Genomic DNA, 23,517 nt, shown 5'->3' with positions numbered 1-23,517 from the left:
ATAGAAGGAAGGAGGTAAGGAAGAGAGAGAGGGGGCAGGTGGGGAAGATGTGTCTTTTCTGAAACTACAAAACATTATGAAAATACAAAGAATTACTAACCAGAGAAAGACGTCTACTGTTTGATGTACTCATCCTATATAGGAATGAGCTCACTGTCTTCATAGGCACGATGCTTAGGCCCAGCATGGAGGCCAATGACAATGCTAGCAGGAAGCAGACCTCTTATTCCTCATTTACCTGCTGATGAAAAGGTAGGTAAACAATTTCCCCAAGACAGGATGAGTGCTCTTAACTAATGTCATCACTAGCAGTAATTCAGTTAGCTGAATAAGCATAAAACCTAAAGAACACAGAGACTTAAGAAACTGTTTAATTCATGGTACTAAGTTATTTTATCAGGTGGCATGTAGTTAAGTGCACTTAAATACAATCACATAGCATTTTGTTTGGTCATTCTCCTCTGGGGTGTTAGAAGAACCAGTAGAGAAAAGAAGCTTCCTCAGGGATTTTTCCTTACAGTACAATTTTTACAAAAAGCTGAGTGTACAACTTGCAAAATAATAAGCTTCAGTGATAACACAAGCTTCAGCTACAATTATCACAAAGAGCAACTCTGCTGCCCAAGCTCCTAACTTATCCTTGTGACTATAGAACAGTCCAAAATGTCACATTCAAGTTGAAGTGACTGCAGCCAATTAGATAATTTCTACCAAACGGGGTCCACTAATTGTTGGGCATTATCTTGAGGGACAAATAGGGGTCTGTGACAGGGTACAATGTGGCTTGTGAAATATTAGTTTTGGACAATCACAAATGAAGATCCATGTATGTTAAATTATTCAGCATTCTTGACCTCATTTATTAAGTGACTTCATATGGGTTTTTGCTCATATTCATATAATCTTAGGCTCTAAGGAGCTTGATTTTGTTTCCTTTCCTTAGCTGTCTCCCGATTTCATCTTCATTTTGGCTTCTCCAGTCTTTATGTATCAGAAGTTTAGTATATATATCTCTTTCTATTTTTTATTCTGTTTAATTTTATAATTTAAAGGGCAATGTTTGAGAAATACACAATGGAAGCAGTTGCTAATACAAAGATACATATCAGAAATATGAGCACTAGTTAGAAATCTGGCTCCCATGCCTTTCTTTGCTAGCACACAACCTCAGGTAATACAAAAATCTTCCAAATTAACATCTGCCTTGGTCCACCATCTATGAAGCAGAAAGTTGTGATTGTGACATATGGGTCAGAGCTTTATAAATGAATAAGAACTTCAATGCCAAGTCTGCTTCTGGAAGTGTTCTAAAACGATAGCAATAAGAATGTTTTCCAAAACAATGGGAGAAAGCCACAAAAACATTCCAGGAAGTTCATGTACCCAAGATGTTTGTTGATTCCAATTTGTTCAAAAGATGTTGAGAACAATAGTTCATTGATGCTGACAGGATTTCTCCAACAAATTAGTGTTCTTACATGTTGTAAAGAACCAACTGCATAACTATCCTAAGAATATTCCTAGCAGATATCTTTTAAATTTACAATTTAAAATATATCATGGGGGCAAAGCAATAAAATGGACCTGGAAAGTGAACATTGCCAGATAATGTGATGGAATTAGTGAACATCTACCAAAAGAAAGTTTTTACACTAATACTCTTTATGAGATTCACAAAAGAAATTAGGTAACATTAGGCTTCTCAAGGTAGTTTCTTCCTTGAGATATGTGTGTTTTATAATGTTGTCCATAATTCAAATCATAACCAATACTCTGAAAGAAGAGACACAGAATTCCATTTCATCATACCCAATCCAAATGGGACCAGAACAGGTGTAATCACTTTAAAGTGTTCTTCTCTATAAATCAACTTCGGATATATTCCAGACTGGAGCTGTCAGCCCTTGCAACCCCCTGAAGTTGAGAATTTTTAGCAAACTAAGCACAGGCATTAAAATAATGTTTGAATTAGTTTGAATCACAGTGGCCTCTATTCTCATGCTTCTCAGGACCCTACTGTATCTCTTCCATGTGTGAGATGCATAGGAGGGCTGCACATGGGCAAGACTCACCAGAGTGCAGAGCAGGAAGGAGAATTTAGGTCAATTATCTTTTGAAGTGTGATCCCTTTAAACAGCTACTCAAGGTAGTATCTTGGTAACTGTGCTGTATATAATAAAGGTGACCTGTTCTGTTTCTTTAAATAGTGTTTTTGGTTATAAGCGATCAAAGTATTAAATTTGTGTAAGGAAAAAAAAAAGATCAAGAGAAGTGTCATCCACATTCTTTCTGGAATCTATTGGAAGGATTAGGTATGTGTTTTACCTCCTCTGAAAGCCTGGGCATGAAAGTAGGTGCATCCATTTGAGTCTGTCCCAGCTGGATCTTTGTTTTCTCTATCTATAAGCTAAGGAGACAAGTAGTTTAGATGTCACTTCAGGATCTTTGGTAAATATTTTTAAAAATGAAAAAAATATATGGAGTTGATGAATATATGGGGAGGTGGGAGGTGGAGGCAGACAGTATTTGCTATGGGTCCGTTCTCCAAAGCTTAAAAAATATATTGTGTGTGTGGATATGCATTTTCATTATTTCTTGAGGGAAAAAATCACTGAAAAAATGGTTTTGTGGTTTTTAAAATATCTTTTTTGGTGTGGAAAAATCTTAGAGTCTTTTAATTGGTAAAATACTTCTACTGCTGTTAGCATCACAGCAGGCTTTAAGAGAAAGCAAATAGATTTAAAGCAACATAATTAATACAGGGAATACCTCTGATAGATATTCAAAGAAAATGATGTAAAACGTCTAAATATTACTTGTACAATTAATTGCTCTTGTGATTATAAAAATAATACACATTTGTGGTAGAGAATTTGAAAAATATGTAGACATATATAAAAAATACAAATCACCCTGGATCTTACAATTTAGAAGTAACAACTTACCAAATTTCCAGTATATAATGATACACACACACACACACACATGCACGCACACGTTGAAAAAAGCGAAGAAGCAGTAAGATAGCTTGCGCATAAAACATTTTTTTTGTTTGCTTGTTTAACTGTTTTCAAGGTTTTGTATCTAGCTATTTTTCCTTATCGTATACTGAGTCAGCCAAAAAATATTTTTAATAAAGTGAAAAAAAGTGAGTTCATTTCAATCCTATGAAGAACTATGCCAATGAAAATGATAAGAACCTGGTTTCTGCCATTGCCTTTTTTCCAGCAGGCTTATGGGTTATTAGAAAGTTTAAGATGGCTTTCAGAGATTAATTAGTTCCACGTTGAATTTCAACAAATATCCAATGGTAAGAGCATAGCACAAAATCCATTAAGCCTTGTGACTGTTCATTATGAAATTCTGAATTTTAACCGTCTAGCAACGTAATCCAAGCTTAGATTTATCTTTTGTCCCTTAAGACTGTAAATTCCAAACAGAGTATGGACCTCTTCTTTGGGCCTAGGAGGCTACAAGTAGGCAGAGGAGGAAAGAGCTCCTTTGCTCCCCCCTGGGTTTTCTGTCTACATGCTTGCCTAGCACCATGGCTCATTCACCAAGCATGTGGGTGACTAGCAAAGAGATATCATTCCCCTTCTCCCTCTCTCTCTGTCTGTCTCTTTCTCTCCCCCATTCTCTCTCTCTCTCTCTCTCTCTCTCTCTCTCTCTCTCTCACACACACACACACACACACGCACACATATTACACAGCCATAAAAAAGGGAAGAGGTCATGCCACTTGAGACAACACGGATGGAAGACCTAGAGAGTATTATGCTAAGTGAAATAACTTAGATATGAAAGGCAAATACTATATGATTTTACTCATAAGTGGAATTTGAAAAACAAAACAACAAATAAATAAACAAAAAGCACAGTCAGACCTATAAATACAGAAAACAAACATGGGGGTGAAGGGAGGGGCAAAAGGGGTGAAGGGGAGTGGAAGATACAGGCTTTCAGTTATGGAATAAATAAGTATAGGAATAAAAGACACAGCATAGAGAATATAGTCAGTGATATTGTAAGGGCAATGTATTGGTACAGTTGGTAGTTATACTTGTGGTGAAGATAGCATAATGTATAAACTTGCTGAATAACTATGTTGTACACCTGAAATTAATACAACATTGTGTGTCAACTGTATTTAAAAAAGATCTTAGTGGAGCATACACTCTAGTGAGCACAACAGACAAAAAAGCTAACATTCTACGGTGAAAATGCCACAGGAAAAGAAAACAGCAGGGTAAGAAAGATTGAGAGTAGAGAGTGGAGAGTGTTTTAAATAGGATGATTGGGAGAAACCTCACTGAGAAGGTGGCATTGGGGTCAAGATGTGAGAATGTAAGGGGATAAGCCATTTACACATGAGGGGAAGGGTTTTAGGCTGAAGGAACAGCCACTGCAAAGGCCCTGACACAGGATCAGGCTTGTAGGTTTGGAGAAGAGTGAAGGAGTAGAGATGATGAGATCCAAGATATAAGGGGTGGGGAGAGGTGTGCACGTAGGATCTTGAAACTTATAAGGATTTTAGATTCCTACTTCAATTTGAATCCTTGTACCACCACTTGTCAAAAGTCACAGACTCAGTGACTTGCTTGCTTGTCTGTAAAATGGGAATCTTATTGACTATACAGTATTTTTGAAGATTAAAATGAAATATCAAGCACAGTGTCTAGCATGTGGTATGTTTGCAACAAATGTTGGTTTCTTTATTCTTTTGGGTATTATTTTGTGTATTTTATAAATGTACACATAGGGGCACCTGAGTGGTTCATTTGGTTAAATGTTCAACTCTTGATTTTGGCTCAAGTCATGATCTCACTGTTTGTGAGACTAAGCCTCGTGTTGGACTCTGTGCTGAATGAGTGGAGCCTGCTTGGGATTCCTTCTCCCTGCCCTGCCTTGCTCCTCCCAGACTGTGTTCTCTCTCTTGTTCTCCTAATAAATAAATAAATAAATAAACAAACAAACAAATAAATAAATAAATATTTAAAAATAAATGTACATGTAAACATAAAAGGGTGATATAACCAATAGTTACCAAGAGGTATGAATCCAAGTATATTTTAACTCTGTAAATAAATAACAGTTTCCCCCAAAACAATAAACACTATTATCTAATACAAACTGTATCACCAATACAAACTAATAGATGGGTTGAGGATTCAAGTTGAGCAAGGAGCTAAATCTTGGTTGAATGTATTAGCCATTGGTGACAGCTGGTATATTAGTAGAAATGTACAGACAAATCTCATTATTTCCTATTTCCATTGAATGTCTATTTCAAGGTTAGAAAAAATGCTATCTGTCCTTCTGGGGGGCATCTGAACATTCAAACAATGCCAGATAAAATGGTCACTTGCAAACTTTTGAAAACACCATTGCCGGCAAGGTTGAAAGGGCCTCTCTTAGATAACAATTTGCTCTGCGTTAACTCTTTTTATATGATGGTGGCAGTTTTTCTCTTATGTGGTGGTATCATTAGAGTTTCATCTGAGTTCACAGAAACCATTTTCTGGCAAAGTTGCTACTCGAACCCAGTTGCTATAGAAGTTGAATATCAGTGGGGGAGGCAATTAGTTAGCTAGTTATTATGACTTTTCTTACTTAGTACATTTTTAGCAGAAAGAAAAATGACAAAAACCTAAAATAATTCTATAGAAATAGACAAGTAACTTCTTTTACCCATAGATTATTAGCACAGTGGACAGGATTTCCAAGAATCTACCAACACCTATAACATCCTCTCCTGTTGTATTATTATGCAGTTGTAATCAGTTAATAGGGCCAACAGGAACCATTTTAATAAAAGTTACAGGGTACTTAGCATTAGAGGGCCTAAAACCATGGGAAGAACTAAAGACAGATTCCTCTTTGTAGGTCAACAGCAACTGTACATGTTATTGCCGAGACAGTTATACGACCTTTGGTGGTATGGCTTCTGGGAGCTTTAAAAAATATTTGCTAACTTTTCCAGGGGAACACTAGTCTCTGTTGACTATCCTGCAAAGTTTGCTCTTAAGCATTAATATATTATTTGATCTGTATCCTTTGGTCTGGATTCGGGAGTTTACAGATTACCTGATAAGGGCTTTTCCTTAAAAAATTGTCTTATGATTTTTGTACCATATATTAGGAGCCCAATAAATGCTGAATGAATGAATGGGAAAAAACCCACTTCCTTTTCCTTCTACTTTTTATGTTACAAATCAAAGATTGAGCACACACATATTAAATATTTTACCCATTGCAAAGTATATACATATACTAACGTATGCATAGATACGTGAAATCTGGCTTTTTTAAAAAAAACACACATACCAGAATATATAGCTCCAAATGAGAGTTGCTCTTTCTGAAGTTATCTAAAGAGATAATCCATTTATTTTTCTTTTTGAAATGTTAATTTATTTTTGAGAGAGAAAGAATGCACATGTGGGGGAGAAAAAGAGAGAAAGGGAGACAGAGGATCCAAAGCCAGCTCTGTGCTGACAGAAGAGAGCCTGATGTGGGGCTCAAACTCATGAACTATGAGATCATGACCCAAGCCAAAGCCAGTCGCTTAACTGCCTGAGCCAGCCAGGCACCCCTAATCCATTTATTTCTCAGATGAAAGTAAAAACTTTGGGAACTTTCCTCTGGGAAGTTCACTCATGACCTCTGGTCATTATTTTGGATACTGTCATAGTCAGCAAATGTTCACCACTTGATAGATTTGATTTCTAAAAATAGCTAAAAGTCAGCTGGAACCAAACTTCTGAAATAAGTAAATAAACAATCTGGATAATACTATTCTTTATCTAAAAAAATTGGGTAGTACCATAAAGTAATAGGTTAATACCTTTTTTTTTTTTTTTTGTATGGCTTATAAATTGCTTTTTAAAAAATAAAACAGATTTGGGGCACCTGGCTGGCTCAATCAGTAGAGCATGGGACTCTTGATCTTGGGGTTGTGAGTTTGAGCTGCATGTTGGGGGAAGAGATTATTTAAAAACAACAACCCGGATTTATTGGGAAATAATTCACATTCCATATACAGTGTACACTTCAATTATTTTTAGTACATGCATAGATATGTGCAACCAACATCACAGGTAATTTTAAAATATTTTCATTTCCGGGGTGCCTGGGTGGCTCAGTTAGTTAAGTGTCCTATTTCAGCTCAGGTCATGATCTCACAGCTTGTGACTTCGAGCCCCATGTTGGGCTCTGTGCTGACAGTTCAGAGCCTGGAGCCTGCTTCAGAGTCTGTAGCTCCCTCTCACTCTGCCCCTCCCCTGCTCATGCTCTGTCTCTCTCTGTCTCAAAAATAAGTCAAAACATTAAAAAAACTAAATAATATTTAAAATATCTTCATTTCCATGAAGAAAAACCCTGTACTCTTTAGCCATCTCCTCTCTTCCTTCCTTCCCTCCCTCCCCACTCTCCCCAGCCCTAAGCAAACACCAAACTGACTTTCTGTTTCTACAGATTTGCCTATTCTGGACACTTCATATAAATGGAATAACATGCTATCTTTGTGACTGCCTTCTTAACATAATATTTTCAAGTTTCATTTATATTGTAGCATGTATCATTCCTTGTTACAGATTAATATTTCACTGTATGGATATATGGCATTTTGTTATTCTTTCATCTGTTGATGGACATTTGAGTTGTTTCCACTTTTGACTATTGTGTATAGAGTCGGTATTACCATTTATATACAACTTTTTGTTAGAATACCTGTTTTAAATTCTTTTGTGTGTACACTTAGGAATAGAAATGCTGGGTCAGATGTTAATTCTATGTTTAACTTTTTGAGGAATTATCAACTGTTTTCCATGGAATCTATACCATTTTACATTTCTATTAGTGCTTTATGAAGGTTCTAATTTCTCTATCTCTTTGCCAAAACTCATTATTTTCCACTTTTTGAAAAACGATGGCCATTGTAGTGGGTGTAAAGGAGTATCTCATTGTGGTTTTGATTTGCATTTCTCTAATGGCTATTAATGTGGAGCATTTTTTCATGTACTTATTGGCCATTTGTAGATTTTCTTTGGGAAAAAGTGTCTATTCAATTTCTTTGCCTACTTTTTTTTTTTTTTTTTTTTAAAGAGTCGCATGCTTTACTGACTGATCCAGCTAGGCACACCTCTTTGCCTACTTTAAAATTTGTAATGGGCACTTCCAGAAGAGAAGATCCAAATGTTTTGGGCCATAGCAGCACTGTTGGAACAAATGCATAGCCTCCTGGAGTCACTAAACTGGAGTGTGACACATCTTTGACCATAGAGTAAAAACTCAAGTAATCAATCATATCACTTTAAGATGATTCTTTGTCCTACATTTAGCAATACAATATCCATGGGTTTCTACAACAAATATTTACACATCTGTTGCATATTCATAGACTATATACTGCTGTGTATATAGTAGGGACTTACTAAATAACACTAGTGGCTACACAATTTCCTTGAAGGAAGGGTTTAGAGGGAGCAGTCTAGTTGGAAGGAGGAATGCCCTGAAGCTGTGTTTGCATAACACTCATATATGACTATCAAAGTATGATTACTCTACTACAAAGAATAGGGGAAGCCTGATAGAGATCATGGAGACCTAAAGCTTCTCCCTTTTGCCAGCATCTATAACTAACTGAGAATCTGAGGAACTGTAATCGGAGAAGGAAACATGCTTCCCAGATTTACCAATGGCTAGTCACATGGATATAGGCACAACACTCTTCTCTCCCTTTGCTCCACGTATGGATATATCCAAGCAAACTGATGGATAGATACGTGAAAGGTGGTGTGGATTAGCAGTAGGAGGGGTAAGCAAGCCAGTAAATGGATCAAAGACAGTAGCATCGTGATGGGAGAAAATGGACTGATAAGTGGGTAAAAGTATGGATGGGTAGTAGAGAGGACTTCTGTTTAGTGCAGCAACCCAGGCTGCTGGCAAGCAGTAATTCAATACAAGTCTTAATAGTCTAAAAGATTAGTCAGCTGAACCACAAAACCAGGTTCTGATGGGGTCCTTTTGAAATATTCAATTTCATCCACCCTGTCACCTCTGAGAATTAAAAATTGCCTCAGTGGGTCCAAATGGTTCTGACTAATTTTTTCCATTCAGTTCTCTCCAGATCTTTGGTGTGGATCAAAACCTCTTGAGAAAAAATGAGCAAGGGGGCTGCATGCATTACTGGCAATCAATTACCCAAGGTTTTAAACTGGGAACACACAATGGTCTCAGCTTTTCCCAGGGCTGCTCTGTGAAGAAAGGACAATCTATGAGAACAGAATAAAAACACAAACTGAAAGAAGATGGAATTTGTGACCAGCTTAGGGATTTTCTCACTTCTCTCTAGGGTCTTCTGTTAGAAAACAAAATCAGAATTATGTAATACAATTCCTTCCATGCCTTTCTCTTGCTTGGAATTAAAAATCATCTACTGAAGACTTTCTCACTTCAAAACCCAGTCAGGCGCTTTCTACTATCAAGGAAGGTGCCTGAAGAATAAATTGCTCCTATCAGAAATAAAGCATTTTAGTTCTGCCACAAGCAGTGAGATCTATGTTTATAACTCTCTCCAAAGGCAACTCCATTTTTGCTGCTCTCCTCTCATTTTCTTTTGATGCATAAAACCTGTAGACTGGAGCGCCGTGATTGCATTCGGCTCCGGAGCAGTGTAATTGTAAATATTCATTGGAATTCAAGCTAGCTTTCCCAGGTCTCTCCTAGGGCTGTGCAGCTATGCAAACAGCGGCGGTGCCACGTTAGCTCACAGCCCGGAGGCCGCCTCTTTCCCCACAGCCCCTAGTACCCTTTCTGTAGAGTGAGTGCGTGCAGAGAAACTGGCCCTTAAACACCATTTCAATCTACCATTTTACTTCTTTCTCTCCTTCTCCTCATGACCGCTGATCCTTAGTAATTCTGTCAGTCCCAAACATGTATTAAAGAAAGAACCACATCCTCGACTAAAAGCTGAGTCTGAATGCTCTCACTGTGCCTGTGTTCAACATATTTAGAAGATTAATCAGATTTCAGTCACTTCATAAATTTATATACAAATACACACAAACACACACAGAATTATATATATATACATATATATGTATGTATATATATATGTATATATGTATATATATATATACAGGAACTCCAGGTGACAAACTAGGATAGAGATCTACTCTAAGATATAAGAACATTCATGAGTTATTCTACCTTTTTCTAAGTTAAAATCTGCAGGAATCAAAAATAAATTAATATGGGATTAGGAAAAGTATATTACTTGTTAGAAACTTAAAGAGTTATTTACATATTTAAAACATAAAAATTGGGCCAGAAGGAACCTGTGTTTCACTATGCTGATTCAATTCTCAATGTACTGCTGCTAAGGCTGAAGTTGAAGGTACAAGCCAGGCTCACCAGACCACTCCCTGATATACCTTCTGAATCGCAGATGATTAGATTCCAATGGAATTCAAGGCAACTGCAATATTAACTTCAAAACAATCCAAGGAACAGATCTATGCACAGAAAAATGACCTATACAAAATAATTTTTGGAGTTAAAAAAAGGGGAGATATGTTATTAATGTTGAAATATTTCAATGCAAAAGTAAGTCTAGATTGAAATTCTTTGGGTCTGGCCAACATTTAGATTTAGTGATGAAAGAGAATTACTTTAAGTGGCAAAAAATATAGAATGGTAACTTCATACTCATAAGGAAATTTATTTTAATTTTATTTAACTAGGTGAGTTCATGAGCAAAAGACACTCTGCTAGGCATTTTGAGGACTACAAAGATGACAGACGTATGCGCCTTACATCTTGAAAGCTTTAGAATTTAACGGCAGAGACAAAATGTGCAGAAATAGCTATACTACAAGAGGGGCAAAATACTATGTTACTTAGAGGGAGTGGGTGAGGTGGAATTGTGAGCAACCACATTGCAGAGGTGAAAACCAACCAGACTCTGAATGAATAGAAGCATTTGACAGATGGAGTTGGATGGAAGGAGAAATCCATCTCTACAGAGAGGCGTCATGAGTTGAATTGTGTCCCCCCAAAAAGATATTGTTGAAGTTCTATTCACCAGAAGTTGTGAACATGACCACATTTGGAAATAGTGTTTGTAAATATAATCAAGTTAAGATGAGGATGAACTAGATGAGGACTGGCCCAAATTCAATGACCAGTGTCCAAAGAAGAAGAGGAAACTTTGGACCCTCTCCTGGGTAGGGGAGAAGGCTACATGAAGATGGAGGCAGACGGAGACTGGAGAGATGCATTTACAAGCTAAAGGAGCACCAAGAATTGCCAGTAACCAAATGAAGTTAGAAGAGGCAAGGAAGGATTTTCCTCCAAGAGTCTTCAGAGAGAACGTGATGCTACTGACATCTTCATTTCAGACTTCTAGCCTCCAAAACTGTGAGAGAATACATTTCTATTATTTTAAACCACCCATTTTATGGTGCTTTGTTATGGCAGCTGTAGGAAACTAATGTAGGAAGAAAAGAAGATGTGGCTCAGCAGTGGGAAGTGTGGGACTTATTCTGAAAGGTGAAGTTTGGGTTGGCCAGGGAGTAGTGTGTGTAAAGACCAACAGTAGGAATTACATCTAGGAAAATAAGAAGGCTCGGATTGTGGAGTTTGGGCCTTTATTCATCATCTTTAAAGCATTATTAGGAAAGGGAGTGATAGAGGATTCAGGATGAGCTGGAAGAATACACAAGAAGAAACGGAAATAGCCAGAAGGCTGTTGGGATATTTGAGATAAGAAGTGATATACTGGATGGTGGCTGTGGTTATGGAAAGGGAGCTATGTGTTTGACAGAGGTAGAGGTAGAACTGATGGAATCTGGAGACTAATTAGGTAAAGTAGTCATGAAAAATAATTTGAACTTTGAAGTCTACAGGTTGAGATGGAAGGATGGAGAGGCTAGTACCAGAGACGGGAAACCCAGGAGGTATAATTGGTTGGGAGAATGTGTTGAGAAGAAGAGTCTGGATTTTAGTAAATGTAGAAGTCCAGCAGAATTCTGGAAATGTGGACCTGCAGCATGAGAGGTCTGTTGGGCTGTGAGTATAGGTCTGGGGCCATCTGCACTGAGGAGATATCAAAGGCCTGGAAATGGTTGAGGTCAACAATGAAGATGGGTGAGCATAAAGAGAAGAGCTGAACATTGGGGGAGCACCTCTGTTTAGGGGTGGGAGATGAGAGAGGCAAAGACAAGCTAGAGAGGCAGAGGGCAACCAAGATCAACCCAAGTCAGGGAAGCCAGAGAATGTAATGCATGAAAGAGAGGGTGATCAGCAACATAAAATGCTGTAGGGAGGCTGAAGAGGTCAAGGACCCAGAAATAGTCATTGGCTAGAGGGATTAATATGCCAATGATAACTTAAAAGAGGACAGTTTCAAACTAGGGGTATGAGAGATCATTTTGGAAGGGTTTGGAAATGATGAAGGGGGTGAAAGAGGCTAATATTCTTTTGACAGGTTTGGTAATGAACAGAAGGAGAAAGATAAGAGAATTTTTATTGTTCTTTCTGTTTTAAGGTAGATAAATACATGAGCATGTTAATATACTAAGGGGAAGGAATAAAGGATTTGAGAGAACTGAAAAAACAAAACAGAGCAGGATAACTGTTGGAGCAGAGCCCTGGAAGGAAAAAGGATGGATTGGGATCCAGACAGAGAGAGAAGAATTAGCCTCAGAAAGAAGCTGGGACAATTTTCCCTCTGAGCCAGGCAAAAAAGATAATAGGAGGGATTTTATATCATTTGAATATGGAAGGAGGAAGTTGAAGGAGTTCATTTTAGAGAATCTCATTTCAATAAAGCACAAAGCAGGTAGCCTCATGAGAGAGAGGTGTGGCTGAGTGGGTTGCAAGTATGAGGGATGGGAAAGAGGATATGTTTGGGGAATATGATAGAGAGTGAATAAAAGGATGGCTAATAAGTCTGGTTGAGGTGGTAGCAACAGTGCTAATTGACAAAATTAATATTACTTGACAAGATGTAACTTCCTCCCACAAGTTCTAACAGCTTACGACAGGCAGGCAGGTGGAAAAGCAGATGGTAGGGAGAGGCCAGTGTTGGTTATGGGCCAGATAATGACAGGAAAGCTCAAAACCAAGGGATTCAAGGTATAGTAAAGGCTAGAATAGGCATTCGAAAGACTTTTTCAGAGGGTATCAGTGTCCTTGTGCTTCAAAGTAACCTAAAAATAGTAACAGAATAAAAAAATCAAGAAAAAATGAAAAAGTAAAGGATTGTAATGCTCCTTTCTTCCTATGCATTCCTTCTTTTTTCTGTTATTCATTCAACAAACCCTTGCAAAATGCCCATCCATGTAAAGGCAAGGAGAAAGAAGGTAGTAGGTGTGTCATGTCTGTGAGATCAGGTTCCTTACCCTTGAGAGTCTAAGATAACACGAACCAAAACCAAAACCAACCAACAAACCAACCAACCAAATGACCCAAGAACAATAAGCACTCAGCTCACACTATCCACAAGCAATTGCTTTAAGTGCCTGCCCACATATTAATTAACCAGTTGGTACTTTGACCCTGGGATGTAGGAACAATCATTATGTCTAATTTCACTGATGAGGATATTGAACTGCGGAGAAGTTAAGTGACTTGTCAAGGTCACAGAGCTAGTTGCCAGTAGAGCGGGACTAAACTTAGTGAATCTTGCTCGTCTGTGCCCTTAATGACTATGCTGTGTGAACTAAAAAGATTTTGAAATGTGTTATAAGTAGGATGATTACATATTCCAAACAGTTTGGGACAGATCCACTTGATAGCTATTGTCTCAGTGAAAGTTTTCATTGTATCCCCTTTCAATAGAAAGTTTGGAGGATAAAGTACATGGTTCTCCTTAATTAAAAGAGAAACTAAACAATTGCTGGGCTTTTATTCAAACAATTAATTGTTGGCTTATGTGATGAACACAAAGAACCAGAAGACATTTGAGGAAAATAATGAAATGACTATCTCTTGTCATGATACACAGCCTCATGGCCTGCAAAACCCAGCATCTTTGATCCCCTTGGTAAGATTACAGCTCCTGTCATATTCCTAGTGGCCTCTGTCCCTCTAAGCACTTTAACCCTACTGCTAAAGGAGTTGAAAAAGAAACAGAAAGGTGCATTCTCTGAGCTGCTACCAATTGGACTTCTACATACCCATTCTTTAGGCAGTAATAGAAATTGAACCACAAAATCCTACAGTGAAAATTTGCCCTCCCATCTCTCTCTCTCTCTTTTTTTTAACTTAACATTTTTAATTTATTTTTGAGAGGCAAAGAGAGAGCACAAGCCGGGTAGGACAAACAGAGAAGGAGACACAAACTGGAGCAGGATCCGGGCTCTGAGCTGTCACCACAGAGCCTGATGTGAGGCTTGAACCCACAAACTGTGAGCTTAGCAGACTGAGCCAACTGCGCCACTCAGGCGCCCCTCCCATCTCTCTTTCTTAACTTCTTTTCTTATCTCCATCCCCAAGAGACACTCCACCATTTCCTCCAAGCCAGCCATAATGAACATGTGTCATATGGATATGCAGCCTCAGCTAGAGCTGGTATCACGCTGATGCCAGGCCATTTGCAGTAATGTTGGCTGTTTCGTGGATGTTGGTAATGGCTTCACATTGTGAGCTACATCTCCTTATTGTTTTCAGCCTCCAGTGGGAAGCAAGAAAATTGGTACCAGCCAACGGAGATCTGGTACCCTATGAAAAAATGTGTTCTTGTCATCGCCAAATTAGTCCCCTTGGAAGATTTAGAGATGTACACTCAACTCCCTGTGGACAAAAAATGTATCACTTAGTTTTCTAATGCTCACTGACGACAGGCATTTATACAACATTGTGATTGGCTCTTACTCTAGTAATGCTGTTTAAAATGCTGCAATGTGCAAAAATGATGGTAATGCCTAGGCCAGAGCAAGCAGAGAACCAACTCAGCAAAGTGAACAGAAGACATCCATCCAGGGTTTTCAATATCCTGCTGAGCGACCATTGTTTTGTAAGGCTTTATTATTCTCTGAGGTTTTAATATGCTGGTCCACAGAATTCTCTTATTATTTCTCTGACTGCTTTTTCTATTGTCTCCTCTGTCCATCCTGGGCTCTCTGTTTTTCCTTTCTCTGGACTCACTCGTGCAGTAAATTTTATGCATTCATACTGATTTCAACTACAATTTGGATTACAAAAGATTCCAAATATACATTGGAGCTGCCTGAAGGGCATTTTACTCTTTCTTCTTTCCTTCTTGGTAAGCTCATCCTCTAATATGATTTCAATAATAGCTAACATTTATCACGTGTCAGGCACAAAATTGATGCTTAGAACCCTGCAAGGTAAGTACTGTTATATCTTTGTCTCCCAGAGAAGGAGTTAGTATGTGGCAGAACTGAGATTTGAACCCAGGAAGTCTTGCTTCAACACCTATGCTCTTAGTGACCACACTATGATGCCTTTTCACAGTCAAACACTTGGTTCTCTACCTTGTGACTAGATTATACCAATGGCTTTCTAGTACTCTTTCTGGCCTCAGCAAAACTCAACACCATTTTTTCACAAGAAAAATTTTACTGTGTTCTCTATTGATCAAATTTAAAGTCCTCCAAAATTTTCTACTCATTTCTTTGTCACCCAAGCCCATTCAGAATCGATTCTAGCTAAGGAGATTTGCATGCTATGCAAAATGTTCTTACCATTTCTTTAGGCTATTCCCTCTACCTAAAACACTCTTCTTATCTCCTCTCCGGGAAACCTCTTACCTCCTCTTTTAGAATTTACCTCTTTCAGGGAGGTAAATGTAAGAGTAAATTACATCTAATTAGGGATCCTGTGTTTTAGTTCTTTATATTTCCTACAGAGTCTAGTAATGTTTATCATCCATTGATATGCATTAAAGATGACAATGTACTGACATAACCAACCTAACTAACGATGGAAAGAACTCAAGAACTCAATGGATAGCTGAGAGGCACAACTTTATAATTACTAAAGACCGAAGTGTAGGTCTTCATCTATGGAGAGGCTTCTGTTTAGTTTCTGGGTTGTTTTCTGTTTGTGTTCGCTTCCATTGCTCATTCTTTTCTTGTTCTGCTCTGTGCAGTTGGGAGCTGAACCCCTGTAGGTTGCATTTCTAGGCTCCAAAGTCAACTAGCTACCAGCTAGATTTGACCAAGTGAGAAGAGCTGGAAGGGGAATGGAGTGTGGGAAGGAGGAACTAGGCACATTTCCCCTCCCTCTGCTTTGGGCTGGATTCCAGCAGCAACTGTGTCTCCTTTGTAGCTTCAGCTCTACTCCATAGGCTTGACATGATTTCAGTTCCCATGAGGTTACCCAGGTCCCTGGACTCTGAGAGCATCATCTCTTCCTTTTGTCTCTGCAGGAGGGTAATGGCTTCCTGCTGTTGTTAACTGCCCCACCCCTACTGGTGTCTCAGGTCCCCTATGTAATTCCCTGCATTAAATTCCCTCTTGTAAATACCTGAAGTGCTTTGTTTTCTTGGTTACACATTGAAACAGCAAGAAACCCATTTTTGTTTCTCCATCCTAATAGAATCATGGAAAAATTCTCCTGGTAATCTTAAATTGTTATAGAGCTATGATTAATTTCTGTCCTCTGGTTATTTAGGAGGTGTTAGTTAGCCACATCTAGTAAGTTTATGGAGGAAGAGATGAAAGTGATGTGGTTGTAACAATGGCATTAGGCCTCTAAGATAGTACTGATGTGATATGTTTCAAACTTACAACTCTTCCATTCTTGAGGTTCTCCATTATAAATAAATTTTGATTATACACTAGGAGGGCATAGTTTTGTAAGTAGTAAGATAGAAAAATGAAAGATTTATTTATGATTTCATAGGTAGATGAGATTAGCTCAACCTAAACATTACAAACCTATCACATTATTTTGTTAGTATTTTTTAAGTAGGCTTGGCGCCCAGTGTGGAGCCCAATGCAGGGCTTAAAGTCACAATTCTGAGATCAAGACCTGAGCTGAGATCAAGAGTTAGGTGCTTAACCAACTGAGACACCCAGGCCCCCCTTCAATTGGTATACTTAAAGGGACTTGTTTAAATGTTTATTAACAAGCAAGTGTGTTTACATTGTTATATGAAATGTGATGAACATTTTTTTACCTCAACACAAATTCCCAAGTAAAGCCAGTCCTTAAGATGAGCCATAGGAGTGTCTGGTTGGCTCAGTTGGAAGAGAAAGTGACTCTTGATCTGGGGATTTTGAGTTCTAGCCTCATACTGGGTGTAGAGATTATTTAAATAAATAAATCTTAAAAAAAAAGAGGCATAAATTCACCTTGTGCAAATCCAATTAGAAACATGTGGTGAGCAAACAGGACAGGTGTAATCTATGTTTGAGGCATTCTTATTCAGCCATTTACCCATAGCATCCACCTGCCCTATTCCCAACTCTTTTCTCAACTATGTCATCTTGAGAGATCCTTGGGAGTTTCTTTAGATAAGGCTTTGAAGTTCCTGTCTGGATACAACTTCTTTGATATGGAGGAGAGGAAAAAATTAATTTAACTATTTGATGACATGGAGAGTAAGACCTTCCCAGGAACCAAGAGTCCCAGCTACAGCAGAATTTAAGCTATGATCTTGAGCTGAACTCCAAGCCATTATAAAGGATTTTCAAGACCCTAAGAAGGATCAAACTAAATATAGAGAAGAATTTAGGATTCTTCTTGGAGTTTATGACCCTGGGCTCCCTGATTTGTACCAATTTGTTCACATGGTGTTAAGTCCAGGAGATGCCCAAAGGTGGCTCCATGCAGCAGACTCCTCTAAAGGAGGAAAAGAGGAAAGACTCCTCTAAAGACTTTGAGGACACCATCACACATGCCTCAAAAGATGAAAAAAAAGAGAAAGAAAATTAGGTTAATTGCTACATGAAGCCATATGAGTGTTTTTCCTGTGAATATTGATTGAGTTATAATACAATCTTGTAAACACAAAAGGGATGAATCAGTTGCAGACTTTCAAATCTGTTTAGAAGAAATATTTAGACAGCATTCTGGTCTCAGGGACTCTGAAGCTAATATTGCCTTGTCTGCTCATTTTGTTAATGGGCTTTGCTCTGAGCTTAATGATTTATTAAAGAAGCATAAATTAGAATGGGAGATCACTCCCCTTTCTGAGCTCCAACATCTTGATGAGTATTTTGAAAGAATTTTTCAATGGTGGAAGTCATCAAGCAAATAAGCTCATGATCCTACACTTACAGCAACTATAGGGGCCTCAACAAATCTTAGAACTAATTTTTCCCCTGTTGACAAAGATACCTGTTGATACTGCAAACAGAAGGGACATTGGAAAAGGGACTGTCCCTTCAAACAACCTAGTTATCCATCTAGAGGGAACATTCAACCATCAGGGCTTGGAGGAATTGCCTAGTAAGCTACTCCTAGTAATTCCTATAAATCATCAGGGTAAAATAAAACTTAAAATAAATGGAGAAATCTGTATTGTGCTAGTGTGACTTTAAACTCCATCATGATACATCAAGAACTTCCTTAGAGTAATTAAAATGTTTTGGTGGTGGCTGTGTCCAATCAAAATCAAAGGGTTCCTTTATCAGAACTGACACTGTTAACCTTGGTCCCTTCTCTGAAAACCTTGTCTATTATGGGAAACTGCTCCTATAAATCTCCTAGGAAGAGGTCTACTTTCCAGATTAGGAGGCCAAATAAATTTTGCCTCAGGAGAAACAACATTGGAATTTCCAGACTCAAAAGACCCTGAAACATAATGTGCTCTCCAGGCCCAAACTGAGGACATAAACATTGTATACCTCTCCACACTCCCTAACATTCTATGGTCCTCTTCTTTCACAGATATGGGAACAATTAAGAGTGTGGAACTATTAAAATTTTGATCAGGAAAATAGTGTGGAGATTCCTCAAAAAATTAAAAATAGAGGGGCACCTGGTAGCTCAGTTGGCTGAGTGTCTGACTCTTAATCTCAGCTTAGTTCTTGATCTCAGGGTTATGAGTTCAACTACTGCATTGGGCTCTGGCTGGGTGTGAAGCCTACTTAAAACAAAACTAAAAATTGAAATACCATATGATCCAGCAATTCCACTACTGGGTGTTTACCCAAAGAAAACAAAAACACTAATTTGAAAAGATACATGCACCCCTATGTTTACTATAGCGTATATGCACCCCTATGTTATTGCATTATTTACAATAACCAAGATGTGAAAGCAACCCAGTGTCTATCAATAGGTGAATGGGTAAAAAAGATGTGACATATATATAATGGAAAATTAGTCATAAAAAAGAATGAGATTTTGACATCTGCAACAACATGGATAAACCTAGAAGGTATTATGCTATGTGAAATAATTCAGACAAAGCCGAATACCATACGATTTAAATTACATGTGGAATCTAAAAAACAAAACAAATGAACAAACAAACAAAAAGCAGAAACTGACCCATAAATACAGAGAACAAACTGATGGCTGTAGACCTGAAACTAATATAACATCGTACACTTCAATTTAAAAAAAAAAAAAGAAGAAAAGAAAAAGAAAGGATGATAAATTAGAAACAACTAAGAGATTACTTAAACATATTTGGTACAAACATAACAAAATTCAGATTCATCCTTCTAAACTGCTTCCAAAATTGCCCCAACATCTTTAAAACCTGGAGTCATACAAGGGCTTACCCCCATTTTAGAAGATTCAATACATTAGGAACTAATTATCTCTTGTATCAGTCCTTGCAACTATCTACCCATGAAAAAAAAGCCCCATGGCTGAGGGTGTAGATTTGTATGAGATCTTAGGGCTACAAATACAACTGTATTCCAAGGTTTCCTGTGGTACCCGACCCAAACACTCTGCTGTCAAATATTCCCACTCATCTAAATGGTTTACAGTTGTAACTCTATGTTTTGCTTTCTTTAGCATCCCAGTAGATAAGGAAAGTTAGTATTTGTTAGCTTTCTCTTGGAAAAATCAACAGTATACTTGGATAGTATATTCACTCAAGGATTTACTGAGGCCCCTTCATATTTCTCACAAGTGTGACATCAGGAATTAAGTACACTACAACTTTCCAGAAACTCTAGCTTGATTCAGTATGTAGATGGCTTACTTCTTTGCTCCTCAACCAGAGAGAACTCAGGAACTAACTCAAAATATCTATCGCAACAGCTAGCTTCTAAAAGCCACCAGTCCCCTACAGATAAACTTCAGTTTTTACAACAAAAAGTACATTACCTTGATTATGATTTATCAGCAAAAGGAATAATTCTGTCTCTGGAAAGAATAAGTTCCATCCAAAACTACCCAAGACCTAAGGCTAAAGGACAACTTAGAGGACTCTTTGGACTTGCAAGATATTGCCAATCTTGAGTCCCTAATTTTTCCTTATGGCCTCTTCACTCCAAGAACTGACTGGAAGGAACATTTAGGAACCTGTTCCTTGGGAAACAAATTATGAGGAAGCCTTTACTGAAATCAAACAAGCCTTACAAGATCCTTCTGTATTGGGGATTCCTGACTATAACAAGCTTTTTATACTGTTCATGAATGTAACAGACTTTGGGAGTCCTTACACAAGAACATGGAGGAAAAATAGACCATAGTTTGTTATGGTCTTACAATGCCCTGGTATCCAGGGCATAATCACATTGTTTAAAGGTAGTTGCTGCAGCTGCTAAAATTGTAGAATCCTCTTTAGAACTTGTTCAAGGAAGTGTATTAAGTCTTCAAATTTCTCATGCTGTAGAAAGTTTGCTAAACACTGAATGCACTGAGAAATTATTTTTTTTAAATTTCTTTTAATGCTTATTTATTTTTGAGAGGAGAGAGACACACAGAACACAAGCGGGGGAGGGGCAGAGAGAGAGGGAGACACAGAATCTGAACCAGGCTCCAGGCTCTGAGCTGTCTGCACAGAGCTAGACACAGAGCTTGAAAACAGACTGTGAGATCATGACCTGAGCTGAAGTCAGATGCTTAACTGACTGACCCACCCAGGCACCCCAGAAATTCTTAATTAGTAGACTAACATCACATTCTACTCCTGTCTCCCTCAAAGCTATACATTCTTTGATGCAACTCCTTAAACCCTGGTACCTTCTACCTTTCCCTGACAAAGGAGAAGCACATAACTGTGTAGACTCGGTCTGTCAAAATCTGACTCCTAGATTAGATTTATAAGAAATTCTAAATTAGCCAATCTAGACTTAGTACTCTATGTTGATGGCTCTTATGCCAAAGATTCTGAAGGGAAATATCAAACTGGGTATGCTCTAACTACTCAGTATGAATTATTAGAAAGAAGAGATCTTTCTCAACTTAACTCAGCCCAACCTGCAGAATTATTTGCACTCACTCAACCTTGTGAACTAGCAAAAGGAAAAACTGCAAATATCTACACAGATAGCAGGTATATTTTTGGAGTGGTCTATGCCTTTGGTACACTTGAGAAACAGAGAATATTTTGAATATCAAATGGCATGCTCATAAAAAATGGACCTCAGGTTGCTTATCTTCTTTCTGCTGTTATTATTTTCACAAATAGCTATTAGCAAAATTGAGGCTCATACCCACCGATCAGACTCTGAATATCAAGGAAATGCTATGGCTGAGGTTCATGCTAAGGCTGTTACTCAAGAAATTCCTAATGTACCAAAACTCTGTACTTTTTTTTCCTTCAATATATGAAGTTTATTGTCAAACTGGTTTCCATACAACACCCAGCGCTCATCCCAAAAGGTGCCCTCCTCAATACCCATCACCCACCCTCCCCTCCCTCCCACCCCCCATCAACCCTCAGTTTGTTCTCAGTTTTTAAGAGACTCTTATGCTTTGGCTCTCTCCCAATCTAACCTCTTTTTTTTTCCTTCCCCTCCCCCATTGGTTTCTGTTGAATTTCTCAGGATCCACATAAGAAAACTCTGTACTTTAAATGAACTTTGTAAGACAGATCCAAATCTGGTTACTTAGGACAATTTGTGTAACATACAAAAATTGTGTGCAATACTGAAAAACAAAAATGGCACCAAGAAGGATGTAAATTTAACACCAACAGCAAAAGACTCTGAGAAAGTCAGAACAGCTGTCTGGGGCTTCCTGAATCTCTAAAATTGCCACTCTTGTGAGCACTTCACATGACTACCTATCATGGATTTGAGAAAATCATCCAAATTATGAAAAAAATATTGGTGGAACGATTGTTCTAAATTGTCATAAAAGATTTATAATCAGAGTTTAAGCTGTAAATAACCCAGGTAAAATTACTGAACTAGTCCAGGGGTTGCTACACCACTATCCAGACTGTTTGAACATTTACAATTGGACTTAATTCAATTGCCTCTTTCTATGGGTTATTAATATGTATTTGTAATGATATATCTGTTTCTAGATGGGTAGAAATTTTCCCCTGTTGTAAAGCTGAGCTTGCTTTGGCAAAGAAATTATCAGAAAATGTTTTCTCACTATGAGGAGTTCCAAATGAAATTTCAAGTAATCAAGGGGCTAACTTTTCTGGACAGGTTATAAAACAATTAAACAAGGTTATTCAAACATTGTGGCACTGTTATTGTTCCTATCATCCTCAGTCTCAGGGAAAGTTGAATATACCAATGGTACTCTGAAATTGAAATTGGCAAAACTGACTGAAACCACAAGATTACCATGGCCTAATGTGTTACCCTTAGCTCTTGTGACTTTATGGTCAACACCTTTTGGGAAGCATAAATTGATACCTTATGAAATCATCATGGGTGGCTCATGCCCTTAAAGATAGAAGCCCAAGCACATTTTGCCCTTGTAAATTCTGATATGACCAAATACTGTAAACCACTAATACAATATTCAAAAACTTACTTTCAATAGCTCAATGTACCCCATATATTGGAACCTGGAGACTGGGTATTCTGGGAGGAACATCAGGGAAAAACAGCACTTGACTCTTGATGGAAAGGGCTATAATAGGTTCTTTTCACTTCTTACACAGCAGCTAAATTACAGGGTATTGAACCTTGGATCCATGTTTCTCATTTAAAGAGAGCTCCCACCGACTCTTGGACTTGTCAACCTGCAACTGACTTAAAATTAAAGATTTCCAGGAAAAAGTCTTTCCCTACAGCAGATGACAGCATGATATGGACTTTTGCCCAAGATCACTGAAAAGATTTGCAGAATTCATCATTTATTTTCAAGATTTAATTTTATAACAATTGTTGTGTTATTACTATCTTGCAAACTAACTCAAAATGTTAAAATTTCTGGTTTTCTTTATGTTGGGAATTTTCTTTTTCTAGACTGAACATTCGCTAAGGTCCACCATCAAACAAATACCTTCTTTTACTAGTAAAAGTGATTTTTGGTTATTCAGCCATTTAAATGCACAGGAAGACACCCAATTAATATTATAATCATCTCCTGTACATGCCTGGAAGGACTAATTCAGGAAAACAGCTTTATGGAAAGGTCTGGTATTTTTCCCTTGGCCACTCAACTAAT

This window comes from Panthera uncia, assembly GCF_023721935.1.
Source record: "Panthera uncia isolate 11264 chromosome E2 unlocalized genomic scaffold, Puncia_PCG_1.0 HiC_scaffold_20, whole genome shotgun sequence".
NCBI classification, from domain to species: Eukaryota; Metazoa; Chordata; class Mammalia; order Carnivora; family Felidae; genus Panthera; species Panthera uncia.
This window is presented reverse-complemented; position numbering follows the sequence as displayed.